The sequence below is a fragment of the Gymnoscopelus microlampas genome, assembly GCF_963454915.1.
Source record: "Gymnoscopelus microlampas genome assembly, chromosome: 2".
Taxonomy (NCBI): domain Eukaryota; kingdom Metazoa; phylum Chordata; class Actinopteri; order Myctophiformes; family Myctophidae; genus Gymnoscopelus; species Gymnoscopelus microlampas.
Window position 1 is genome coordinate 34,287,124 of NC_139939.1, and position 14,908 is coordinate 34,302,031.

A 14,908-nucleotide genomic window follows, 5' to 3' on the forward strand; every position below is an offset into this window, starting at 1 on the left:
TTTTCATATTCTATCCTGATTGGCTAAGATTGACATCTAAAGTTTGCAGGAGTGGCCCGTCTTAAACAAAATGTCGCAAATCATAATCGCAGTGTCCGATTGCGGTGAAACTTGGCACGCACATTCACACTACGTTGAGGAACAAATGCCACCCTTTTAACATTGCCCTATCATAGCGCCACCAGGCCGATTTTTGCAACACTTTTCAGAGGTTCTGCTCTGGCATCCAGGGATCATTGTCTCCGCCATACCTTTCGGCCTGGCGGAGACAATGATATCAGTTGTTAATGCAGTGCCATCTGAGGGAATCAGAGGGATCAAAGGTCACAGGCATTATGTTGGTTTTTGGCCTTGCCCCTATAAAAACTTTCTAAATTGTGCAGAGATGTATTTGATTTTTTTTTGTTATGAACTGTAGGTGGTAAAAGCCCTACATTTTTAGCAATTTTGTGTTGAGAAATGTTTTTAAACTTTTTCACTATTTGCCCACACAGTTGTTCACAAACTGGTGAACTTCACCCCAGTCTTGCTTGTGACTGACTGAGCCTTTCAGGGTGTTCCTTTTACACCCAGTCATTACACTATCACCTGTTTCCAATTAACCTCGTTAATCGTTTTTTAAGCATTCAAATCCTCAACTTTCCTGGTTCCTTTTGCTGCCCCTGTCCCAACTTCTTTTGAAAGATGTTGCTGGCATCAAATTCAGAATAAGAATATATTTACAGAGATCAATACATTTGGCACGGCAAAACATTACATATACTATTGGCTTTGCACTGTTTTCGTTTAAATGTACTAGACCATACCCGGTCGACGCATCCGTGGGGGGATATGCGCACATGATCTGGCAACCCGTGAGGCGACATTGTTTGACACATAAACGCTAATAAGAAGCTGAGATTTGATGAAATCGAAAAACGGGCTTCACAGTTAAGTTCAGATGGTAATGGTCAATGGCTGTGTGCAAAATCAGAGCAATTGCTCCAGCCAGTGAGGAGAACCGGGTAGCTTCACCACTACAGAGGTTACTAGAATTATAGTAGGACTAGACCATACCCGGTCGGCGCAGCGCATCCGTGGGGGGATATGCGCACATGATCTGGCAACCCGGGAGGCAGTTTGTCCCATAGCTGGGCAGCCGCAGCTATGGGACGACATTCTTTGACACAAAAACGCTAATAAGAAGCTGGGATTTGATTAAATTGAAAAACGGGCTTCACAGTTGCGTTCAGATTGTAATGGTCAATGGCTGTGTGCAAAATCAGAGCAATTGGTCCAGCCAGTGAGGAGAACCGGGTATCTTCACTCACGTACCACTACACTCACGTACCACTACAGAGGTTACTAGAATTATAGTAGGATGTCTAAAACGTATTCGCAAATCAACGGATTTGGGGTGTATGTATCAGTTCAGTACTGTGGCAGACAGTCCCATCCAGGTGGCTGCTGACTAACCAGCGCAAGCTGGTCAGTCACCCTCTCTGTTCTTTCAATCATCAACCCTTAACCCAGGGCATATAAAGGCCACATGGGATAAACAAATTATAACCAAATTGTTGTTGCCTGTGGTTATCCTATATGAAAGGCTGATGAAACCCTGCCAAAGTTTAGATAGCGACTGTCCAGGTGATCAAGTATACATTTCCATAGATTATCTGTGCAGGAGTACAACAAGCAGTATATACAGCGGAAGGAGGAGGAGTGAAGGGAATGGTTAGAGGAGGTAAAGCAGAGAGCATCATTCGGAGGACAGTGACTGAAGAAGAGACTTCACCAAAACACCCAACTCAGAGATCTGAGACACTCTGCTGGCATCCAAAACGTAAGATCACTTTAACCTTGTGTTCATTGTTAGAATTCAAATTAAAATAGTTGTTTTCAGAAGAACATTGAGAAGAGTTGTTTAAAATGTTTGGTTGTGACATTGTTATATTCAGCCAACTGCACAAAAAAAAAACATTTATGTCTTACTCTTGGGTTACAGGGCAAACACAGTCTTCAGATGAATGGCACACTGGAAAACGGCAACTCCTCCATCCCCTTCATATCCTCAGAAGACGACACTTATCTGGCACTAGCAACTGCTATCAACTATATCTACCTCATCCTGAGTCTCCCCACTAACAGCTATGTTGTGTGGCTGATACTCAGTGGAGTTGGTGGGCCAATAGCCTCAGAGTTCTTTTATCTCAACCTGACTGCATCTATGATCATCGTTTCACTGGCCTCTGTCTTTTACTTTGCATGGCGCTTCACAGGCAACTTAATTTATCAAATGGTTGATTCCTTTGCTGTTTTTTTTTGCTGGTTCTCTGTTCCATCGTTCCAGTGTTGTATCTGTGTGGAGCGTTACATAGCGGTGGTTCACCCTGTGGTATTTCTCAGGTACAAAGCTCTTCGGTACAGGGTGGCCCCTTGCTGCATTGTCTGGCTGATGGTTTTTGCATTCAGCTCGCTATATTTTTGGTCAGAAACAGTGGTGTCATACATCTTTCTGGGCTTTGCCATTGTGTGCATTTCTGTGGTGTCTTTCTGCTGCTTCTCGGTCCTCAGAGCTCTGAAACAGCCTGGACCAGCTGAAGGACAGAGGGACAGTGGGGAGGGAAACAACATGAAGAGAAGAGCTTTTAGACTTATTCTAATCAGCTTGATAGTAATGTTACTGACTACAGTGTGCTGTATCATTTATCTTCTATCTTCACTAATCAATCTCAGCCCAGTTGCTATTTACATCACATATACAATAGGCGCAATGTCAGGCCTTGTTCATCCTTTGATCTACATCCACAAAGCTGGGAAACTGCCATGCTTCAAGGAGCTCTGAAAGCAGGATAGATCTCTTACCAGACCTGTGTGTGATGTTATGTTTTAAATCAAATCTAAATTTTCCACTGTGTCAGAGAAACTAATTAAAATTATTCAGCTATTTTTTAAGTTGTTGTTCATTAAATGACTCATGGTAGAGAAAACTGTTTCAGAAAATTACATTTTAACTAGAAAAAGTGCTCCTCGGAGCACAGGTCTCCGCCAGGTCAGGTTGTGGCCTCCTGTTGGCGCTATAATAGGCCAATGTGAAAAGGGTGCCATTTCTTCTTAGGCCTTGCATGGCAATCGGACACTGCATTCATGATTTTAGGCATTTTGTTAAAAAAAAAACGTTTTGCCAAATTCGACCTGCTGGTGGTGCGATAACAGGCAAATGTTAAAAGGGTAGCATTTGTTCCTCAACATAGTGTGAATGTGTGTGCAAAGTTTTACCACAATCGGACGTTGCGTTCATGATTTGCGGCATTTTTTTCAAAACGGGCCACTCCTGCAAACTTTAGATGTGAATTTTAGCAAATCGGGATGGAATATGAAAAATTAAACAGATCCGTATTGATCACATGACTATAGAGATCATGTGTGCCGATTTGTGTGAAATTTGGATACAATCAGAAGGAGTAATGTGAAGAAATATGTTTTACATAAGTCGACCACCTGGTGGCGCTATAAAAGGCAGATGTGAAAAATGCAGGGCAGAGGGTTTTCCTTGACCTCTAGGGAGTTCGCATACAAAGTTTTACACAGATTGGTGCAGTTATAGGTGAAAACACGAATGGGGCTGTTATAGCGCCACCATGAGGCTGATTAGAAAAATCTCAAGTGGTATTTCGTCCTCGGCATAGTGGGAATGTGCGTGCAAAGTTTCACGGAAATTACATGCTGTGTTCATAATTTGAGGCATTTTGTTCAAAACGGAGCAGTCCTGCAAACTTTGGAAGCCATTTTTAGCCAATCAGGATGGAATATGAAAAATCTGAAAGACCGGTTTCGTTTAATGACTATAGAGATACTGTGTACCGATTTGCGTGATGTTTGGACAAAATCTGTAGGAGTACTGTGAAAAAATTGGGGCAGAGGTTCTGAATTGGCATCCAGGGAGTGTGTGTGCACAGTTTCGCTGCGATCAAGGGAGATTAGCTGTCCACAGACGGACGGACGGACAGACAGACAGACAGACAGACAGACGGACAGACGGACAGACGGACAGACGGACGGACGGACGGACGGACGGACGGACGGACGGACAGGGGGTAAAACATACTCTCTCGCCAGGCCGAAACAATACGTGTACTTTTTATATACATTTTTTTTTAAACTGGCAATCAAGGAACCACGACAGGAACCCTGCCCGCCAGGCACATTGTTCCACGGAAGAAGTTGACCTTTTATGTACAGTATTGTATCTTCTCAGGTTTGGTCAAAAAATCGCTCACAATGTATGCACTGCTATCTATTTCCTCCTCGCACGAAAGTATTGATCGTGTTAACAGACAAGCACATAAACTTGATGACAAGTAAATCAGAATAAGAATTTATGTCACGTCACAGGATTACAGGTATTAAAGTGTCGGGAAGGCAGAGGGCAGAAATGTTTCTCGTGCAGGTGGGTATCCAGCATATATAAATAGCAACAGGTATTATATAAACTCCCTTCTACTATGTTCTACTATGTGCATGTATATACAATACAATTCAACATGGCAACAGGCAGTGGTGGAAAAAGTACTCTGTTACAAGTAAAAGTCCAGAATTCAAACTTTACTTTAGTACAAAAGTACTGGTATCAAAGTGTTAAAATAGCAAAAGTAGAAAATACTCTTTATGCAGAATGTCCCATTTCAGAAGTTTTCAAAAGTATAAAATATATAAAAATCATTTGAAAATAGCAGATCTACAAGCACACAATGCGGTGCTGCTCACCATGGATGCTTATGATGATGGCGCTGTTGTAGAACGCCTTGAGGATGCGGGGGCTCACCATGAATTTGTTTCTGCCATCCAAAGCTGCAACAAAGTTACATTCATCCCAGCTCTCTGTATCTCTTTGAGCTCCATTACTCAAACAAGGTTGCTATCATAGGCTGAACGCTTTATGCTCCGATATTACCACACTGATCTAAAACACATTATCTACACATATATACCTAGATTGCAATCAATGTAACCCTGCAATTACAGTACATGCCTAGTCAACTTGGCCTCAAATGTTATATGCAAGTGCATGTTTCCAAGAACATACATGCTCTTTAAGTTGATGCTTATCATCTCTGCCGATGTCACATTCTGCTTCTTTCACAGCCCTGGGTAGAACACCCGGCCTGGCGGAGATATGCGTTACGTTTTATTTGAGGTAGTTTCCTATAGGAGCATCAAAAGAATGTCTACAACCCATTATTTGTCTTTGATAAATTGACTCTGGCCATTATGCATGAATTATGGCAGAAAAGACTTTTGTATTTAGACGTTTTGATTATTTAAGGACATTTGTTGTCAGAATTTATTTAGCCAGGCAACTGTAAGGCACGCACGTACGCACGCACGCACGCACGCAGAGAAGAGATGACTCTGCACCGTTGATGCATTAATTGTCAGTGACAATACATGTGCAGAAATAGGAAATAATTAACACCTTAATTAGCTGTATTTATATGAAACTGATATAGAAATGCAAATAATTGTATGACAGGAACTAAAGACTTCAGCATGCTTCCTCAGATCAGCTGAAATGTCTTTTGGCGACAAATAAGGGGGAATGGGGGACGAATATATACTTTCGTAACTCTCGAAAAGGATACTGAAATTCTGTACTTTATAGATATTATTATTTACAAGCAATTAAAAAACATAAGTGTCACCAATCAAATGTGCCAATGTGGATTAAACACCAAAAAGCCGAAGCTTGTTTCTGTCATGGTCCATTATGAGACATGTTATGATAATAACTAAGGAGCCGTTACTTATAAGAGCATCTTTGAAGTAATATTCTTAGGACTTTGTTTTACAGAAACATGTTATCTTCTGCTACTGAAAACACAGTTACATGTTGCCTAGCAACGTTTCAGTAGATGTAACATGGTGTTCTATGTGTAGCAGGGCTAGGAAAAGCAATGACTACGCCACCCACACATATAGGAGTGAGGGATCCTTTAAACACATTAACCATATACTGTATATATATAGATATATAGGACTGAACAAGGTAAGGTTCCCCAGGAAGGTACGGGTTCAGAATTAACAGAACCAGAGGCTGATGTATCAAATGTGTCAAGTTTATTCAACAGTTGTTATAAAAAATAGTCAGGTTCAAATACAGAACGGAAGAAAGCGGTTAGTGCTAGAGTTCTGCAAAAAGGGACTGAACTCAAGAGGCAATAAGGGTAAGGGCTTCGGGGCCTCTAAAGTAAATATACAGAAATTAAACAAATCAAATCCAAATAATGCAAAACCAAAAGAAAATAAAGTAAATAAGTAACCAAAAGCAAATAAGCAAATAAGCAAATCAAAACAAACTACAAATAAGCAAAACCAAAACCAAAGTCATGCAATGCTAGCTAATGGCCCAGTACAGCTCTGTCCTCAGTCAACCCTATTGCACTCAGTCTAAATAGTATTTATATATATATATGGCACGGTGGGAAAAACAGTGATTTACAGTTCAGCTCCTACAAAAATCAAATAATAAAACATTAGACCGACCCTCCAACAATTCATCACTTCATTAGGCTCCTATAGCAAGATGACAAAATACAGAGAAATAACAAACATACCCAAATAGTCAATGTATGCTCATGGCTCCAATTGATAAAGGCCTGCACAGCCACAGAGTACTGCTACTCAAAGGACCTGGAGGCTTCTGGAAGTACAGATATATATTAGTATAATTAACAACAGGCTAAACTCTTATACATATACTATGTTTACAATGAGTTATAAAAACCTTGTCATTTGTTTCAGATTGTCTTACCGAGAATTAGTCTGTACCCCTCATGCCTCCAGGTCTCTCTCACAAACACTCAAACCAGGCTTCTGGCTAGACAGGATCGAGGCCACAAACCTGGCCACCCCTCTATATGCACTTTCCTTAAAGGGCCAGTGCTACATATGCACAAGAAGACGTGTCAGGCCAATTATTGGCTCAAATGGTGGCTGCAGCGCTTTAGCACTGTCTTTAATCATATAGAGAACATCCATCTATCTTCTGTTCTGGTGCAGTTCCCCCTTTGTTCTCCAGCAGAGATTGTTTGTTCCCATATGTTCTTGGACTAAATTTCATTTTGTTTTGCTGTAACATCACTTCAAAGAAACATGTAACAATATGACAGTTTGAAACCAGAAATAATAGGGTACATTTCACACACATACACACACACACACACACACACACACACACACACACAGACACAGACGCGCACGCGCACGCTCACACACACACACACACACACACAGACACAGACACACACACACACACACACACACACACACACACACACACACACACACAGACACGCACGCACGCACGCACGCACGCACGCACGCACACACACACACACACACACACACACACACACACACACACACACACACACACACACACACACACACATGCACATTGAAATATACGTACACAACATGTCTGCACAGATTTATTCTAAATTGTACTCCCACCACATGTGGACATACACACACACACACACACACACACACACACACACACACACACACACACACACACACACACACACACACACACACACACACACACACACACACACACACACACACACACACACACACACATGCACATTGAAACATACGTACACAACATGTCTGCACAGATTTATTCTAAATTGTGTTGGAATGTCATTGTGTAGCTGCGTACAGCTGGTGGTCCTTATACAGTATGAGTTCATCTTCTGCGTTATTATTTTCTTTGTATTTGTACTTATTTTGGCTGAGGCACATTTGAAATCTAGAGCACTGTGACTGAATATCGTCACCTTATCAAACTAATGGCCTAAGTCATTTTTTGAGGAAATGATATTTTTGCCTAAGTCAGGTCCTCATGACACTGGCCACCTCTGGTAAAATCGCCCAACTCCTAATTGAAAAGGATCATGCTGTTCACGCCCCTTTTAGTATAATGGCCTAACTCCCTAGTGTGACTTAGGACAAAATAGGCCTTTTGTTTGGCCTAAGTCACATGTTTTTGTGACTTAAGCCGAATTATTTACTGATTTAGGCCATTTTGTAATTTGTTTTGCTTTTTATTTTGGCCTAAGATTTAATCCTATTTAAACCTATTTCAATCTCTTATGTTACATAACTGACAGACAGTGTTATTTCTATTTAAATAGCCATAATTTATAATAAACATTTTGGGTGAAATGATTAAGAAATATCATATAGTTTTGTTCTGGATCAGTTTTTTATTTTTCCTGAAAACCTTGAAAAAATGACTTAGGCCATTAGTTTAATAAGGTGACGATATTTACCTCTATAAATTCAAGCTGTCTGTGTCTGCCTATCTACCACCTTCCTTGACACACAAGCTCAACTACTCTACACTCTTGTCTTCATACCACAGAGACCATCAGTTGTGCAGTGCAGTCAGAGGTTGAGTTATAGCGCCTCATATATGCCTCAGGAAGAAATGGAATCACTGTGGGTAAAGCGTGTGTGTGTGTGTGTGTGTGTGTGTGTGTGTGTGTGTGTGTGTGTGTGTGTGTGTGTGTGTGTGTGTGTGTGTGTGTGTGTGTGTGTGTGTGTGTGTGTGTGTGTGTGTGCGCGTGCGCGCGTGTGTGTGTGTCATTGTAACTGTATTAGTCTTGTTAACGACACAAACATCAGTCTTGTTGATTGCTGAAAGGCTGATCAGTGTTTGATTTAGTATATGAGAGAGAGAGAGAGAGAGAGAGAGAGAGAGAGAGAGACTGTGTGTGTGTGTGTGTGTGTGTGTGTGTGTGTGTGTGTGTGTGTGTGTGTGTGTGTGTGTGCGTGTGCGTGTGCGTGTGCGTGTGGGTGTGTGTGAGGGGGGGGTGGGTGTGGGTGGGTGTGGGTGAAAGCTATATGTCTGGTTAACATTCTACAGTGCTGTCTTTTCTTTAACTCTGTGTCACTAATGGACGACAATCCTCGCTCTCCCATGCAGCTTTCCTTTTATGTCCTTTATTCACATTACCTGTGTGTCCTCCCTTTTTATCTTTATTCGTGTCATTGGTCTTTTGTCTTGATGAGCTCTTCTAACTTTGCAAAGGGGCATCCTCTGTCCCCACTCTGTCCCCTGTGTGCCATTAAAGAAAGGTATTGTATTCGATGTTCCAACTATCTTTCTGGGCCATTATGCTCCTCGGTTACAAAGAAGCAGTAACGGTAATGGGGATGGACACATAAATGGGTGGATGGAAAAATGAATGGTTGGATGGATAGGTGGTCATTTCTAGATAGTGGAGCTAGTGAAACATTATGTCTCATAACACACATTTTGGTGTACAAGATACTGTAGACTACTTGTTGCGCAACCTTGCTGGGACTGCTGCTTGCTATGCGTTTAAATGAAAGTCCTTATAACTTTGCACCGTTGAGCCAGCTCTCTCTCTCTTCTGGCACCCCCCCCCCCCCCCCCGCCTCCACCCAAAGCACTATTACTTGAGCGAGAGATCACAGAAATGCTAATCAAAACCCTGTTTGACAATCATGGTCGCATGACTCACACGATCATTTGTACCTAATTTGGTTTCTGCAACAAACATTGACATTGTATTTGTGGTGTAATCGCTTTTGGCTCTGTGATGTTTAGAGGCCTCTCAATATGTATGGTTAAATCGGACACATTCAAATTTTGGAAGCCTATCATCATAGCCAATCAGAATGAATATGAAAAATCTGAATGATACATGTTTATCACATGACTCCAGAGATAATGTGTATCGATTTGTGTGAATTTTGGACAAAATCTGCATAGGAGTAGGAGGAGAAAATGCAAAATGGAGGAAAATCCACTTGCGTCATAACCAAAGGTATGCAAGGAAATGATTTTTTTTCTTTTTTTAGTTTTAGTTTTATTTTTATTTTTTGGGGGGGGGGGGGGGGGTAGATTGTCTTCCTACTGGGAGTGTGGATGCAAAGTTTGACGCTGATCGATCCAACAATAGCTGTGCACAGAGTGACGAACAATTACAGGGGCGAAAACATATTCTCCACTGTTGGAGAGAATTATTCTAAAATCTTCTAAAATCTATCTAAAATCTGGTCAATCAGAAATCCTTTGTCAGACAAACAGACAGACAGACAGACAGGGAGAAAGAGAGAGAGAGAGAAAGAGAGAGAGAGAGAGAGAGACTGAGACAGAGCGACAGAGCGACAGAGGGAGAAGGGAAGAGGAGGCATCCACACTCTAACATGATCATCACATTTGAATTCTCCTCAAGTATAACTTTAACCATCGAGGATAACTCATTTGCATTACCAAACTCAACATATCAAACTCTAGCGCTTAATCACGCAATTTAACACCTAATCCATCATCACAATAGGACATGCTGTAGGCCTTGAAAGTCAAATACCCTTTATAGCCAAGTACAGGGATACATGCCAGGAATGTGTTCAGGCACACCATGCAGTGAGAACCCAACATACAACAATTCACTTTTAATGCAGGACTACTACTGAGGAAGTAGACATACATGTTTCACATTATTGTAATAAGACATTGCAGAACATACATAAAGACAGTAGACTAAACAGCAGGTGTTGGTTGTAGATGAGATGAACAGACTGTATGATTGTCAGTGTTGTAGGTGTAGTATGTAAGCTACTGTAGTACTAAAGTGCCTTGTTCTAGAAATATTCAGCTACACTACCAAAAAAGGCTACACTGACAGAGTCTTTCCTCCAGTCTGTGGAATAGTTACTTCATCATGAGAGGCCCGGGCTCTACCTTACCTGCATCATTTATTGTTTTGTTCTCCGGTTCTTGGGCTTGAGCAGGGCAAAAAGGATTATGAAGGACAAACAACACTGTTTGTAACGATGTCTGATGTATCTCAAAGCCTGGGGCTCAAGGCGTAGGAGTTTTTTTTATTCCTGAACAGAGCGCCTGTCGCATACAGTATGTGTGTGTGTGTGTGTGTGTGTGTGTGTGTGTGTGTGTGTGTGTGTGTGTGTGTGTGTGTGTGTGTGTGTGTGTGTGCGCGCGCGCGCTCGTGCGTGCGTGCGTGCGTGCGTGCGTGCGTGCGTGCGTGCGTACACACTACAGCCTCTGAATCATCCTAACCTTCATCATTCGTACAAGGCTATTTTTTGTTAATCATTTATGCCGATCAAATAGTCAAAGGGAGCGTTTTATTCAGAGCATAGAGGCAGCACCTTAATGTTTATAATGTCATTTTTTCATATTTCATCAGTTATTATTATTACTGTTGCTATTTTACCTTTCTATCTTTTTACATTGCATTTTTTTATTGTTATCCACACTGTTGAGGATGCTTGAAGTAGAATTTCACTGCCTAGTATGTACTGTAACATTAAACACCCTTGAACTGCAAGGAAAAGTTTGTGCTGCACCCCCACACAATTTATTGCTTTTCATTCAACAACAAACCCATTCATGTGGTATACTGTAGATTTTGGTACAGACACTCCCAGACATATTTTATAGAATGTCACTGACCTTCATTTAACTGGAAGCTTCGAAGAGGCACACAATGCAATATCATATTTCCCTGCTAGGCTGAGAATGCTTATGCACGCGTGTGATAATATATGATAGATGACTGAGGTGTAACTTAGTGCAGCAGATGCACAATCAGGTCAGGTCTAGAGGTAACTTTTATGGTCAGGTCTATTATATTCAGTGAAGGAGGGCGCTAGAGGAAAGGCCCTGGGGTCACCAAAATCAGCAGAGTTCATCCTGAATTCTACCTAATAGATTGAGATAATATCTTGTGTGCAAAGTTAAAACTTTTGTCCGAGGGTGATGCTAGAGGCAACGTCACAGGGTGCGTGAAATGGTTAGGATTCTTCCACTTCGCTCAGCATGTTTCATGGATATTGTTGCATACCGCTGCATGGATGAACCCTACTCAGGTGCCACCCTGCCAATTAAAGCTTTCACTTGCACTCCAATTATCTCAAAATCTAATGGGCAAATTGGCATGTTCCCAGGAGGATTAACCCTAACTATTTGAGTGACCCCCATGAACTATCCTCAAGCACCCCCCCTAAGGCTATCAACCTTTTACACAAGATCACATCCTTTCATTCCAGGATGAACCCTACAGGTTGTCATCCTTCGGCCAATTTCTAGTTCAGTGCAAAAATCAATACAGACTCTCGGGCTGCTAGGGTGCTATTTTAGGAAAACAGGCAAACCGGCATGAAGCTGCCGGGCATGGTAACAGATGTTTGGTATTTTCTGGACTGGAGAAGGGCATGGGTAGAACATGGGCGAATGTAGGCAAATGACCATCGCCTGCTGAGGTAAAAGTAATATCTCCTGTCTTGTGGCCAGTGTAGGATGTGATGCGCACAGAAATCCATTTGTTGGTTTGTTGTCTGTTTTAAGTGGTTGTAGATGTTGTTCTCCTCCATCTTGGCTCACTAAGAAACTACAGTCAATGACGGCCAAGTGGGGTCAACCACACACTTCTTTGCTGTTGATTGAGTCAGCGTTCACCAAAGTTAAACTCGGTACAAAGCAGAGGATGCTTATTTGCTTTGCTTGCTAATGTTTTATTTGCCCCTTCGCTTGCATAGAATGGTAGTGAACAGGAGGTGAATATTCAATTTGCGCATGTGTGACCTCGGAACCTTGGAAATTCAATTTCACACAACAATGCTTATTCGCCCTTTAACTGCACCTCATGCCAACTTGCTTGCCCCAAAATAGGGCCCTGATAATACTCCTGTGTAATAACATTCCCAAACCTTCATTGCTCATATTTTATGAATCCAAAAGCTAACAAGGTTGAAGACATTCTGCTACATTTTATCAATTGAATTAATTAAAATTAAGGATGTGTTATTCATAAATCTGCACACAACTCAGATACATTTAAACCATGTGACACAAAGATTAGTCAAGTGGCTGAAAATATGCAGCAACTAAATAATAACTGTACATTCCAGCCACATAACATTACCCCCGTCTTCAAGCAAATGAATGTATGCATTAGAGTAGATGCACTTCAGCAGATAAGAACAGGGCAGCTCCATTTATGGAAATGAGCCCCAGTATCTTAAAGTGCTCTGTAAACTCCATTTTCCCAATATACTCAAATGGATGCTGGCATCCTGTCTCTCTGAGGGATTAGAATTGGCAGTGACATTAAGTGGCAAATTACACTATCCTCGCTACTCATTTCATGGGTACATACAAAGTACATACATATTGAATACAGATTAACCTAAGGTGGTGAGGCCCTCTAAGAGAGACCGTAACTGTACTCGGATGAGATATGGGACCATTTTGTATTCATCCCATGCCTACAACAAACCAGCCAACAGAGAAGATGATAAGCTTCTGACACTACGACACCATGTCAGACCATCAGCATGATGTCGGACTGTCTCCAATTCTATTTACCTTTTATTCTGATGTGGGTTTTTTTGTTTTGTTTTTTGACAATTGTATTTCGAAGGATTATAGCTTGAGATTCTGACCACATAGAAATGTTCGGTCTGACTGACTGCCACTATAAGGACTCAAGTACATTTTGAGTTTTACAATACAATACCTTTTGGATAGGTATTATATTGAGGTGTTGGTCTACAAAATAGCAATAGCCTGGCTGTGTTACATGGGCTTGATTGATTGATTTAATACTTTATAAACAGTTTGCAAGAAGTACAGTGGTACGATTATAAATGATGCTGAAAGGATAACACAAAAAGCCCTGAGGGCTTGTCTCCATTGTGGTCCTATGTATTCAATTCATCGACATTTAAAGACATACAGTAACATACATGCTGCACAGGCTATTGCCCCAAATATTATGAAAGTAATGTATTGGGCTATCACATCACATTAAGTTTACATTAAATGTAATACAGTGGTCTTGAGCTTGGTCTGAAATTCCCCTTTACCCTGGTCTTGAAAAGGATTGACAAAAGCTGTGCTAATTTCAGCCCTGCTACATATATTGTATGGTATGTGATAATGAGGTTTCTGTGTCACACACACAAACACACATTCTTTCATGCTGAACACATGCATTGAAACACGTGAAAGTCAATATCTTTTATAACATGTACAGTACACTGTATGTACAGGACCTATACATGGGACGTACCTTTTGTTGTTGTTCGCACCCAAGGAGCACCCAAGGAGACACATACAGTCATTACTTTTTCTTTTTCGTTGTCGTTCCTTAGAATATGGTAAAGTGAAGGTTTATAGCCCCGGGAAGAGTAACTGCTGCTATTGTAGCCGCGATGTCGCGATGCATTGTGAGCTTGTAGATCTGCTATTTTCAAAAGATTTGTATACATTTGAAAACTAGTGAAATGGGACATTCTGCATAATGAGCACTTTTGTACTTTTAAGTATATTTTGATACCAATACTTTTGTACTTTTACTCAAGTAAATGTTTTATTCCGAACCTTCACTTGTAACAGAGTATGTCTACATTGCAGTATTGATATTTTTACTTAAGTACTTTTTCCACCAATGGCTTTTTCCTGGTTCCGCCTCCTGTCGCAAGAGATCACTCCTCACAACAACTAATGCATGGAACCACACTGCATTCTCAGAACATGGACGCAGAATTTCGGTCATGGTGTGAATTCGACTAAACAGAATGGGGAGGGGGGAAAAGACACTTCCTCTTGCTTGAAGAGGGTCTGTCTGTTTGTCTGGGCTAATCTGCACATTTCTTTTGCACACTCCCTGTAGGCCAAGGTACAAAGGCCAAGTAAATCCCTGAACATTTTTCACATAATGTGAATATTTTATTTTGTGTGAATATATTTCACGTTTTGTGAATGGTCTCAGATCAACATGACGTCTGAGATCTTGTTTATGTTTTATCTCATACTGTATCTCTTTTTAGACAAGCCTTCAAAGCTAATAATTGGTTTACAAGG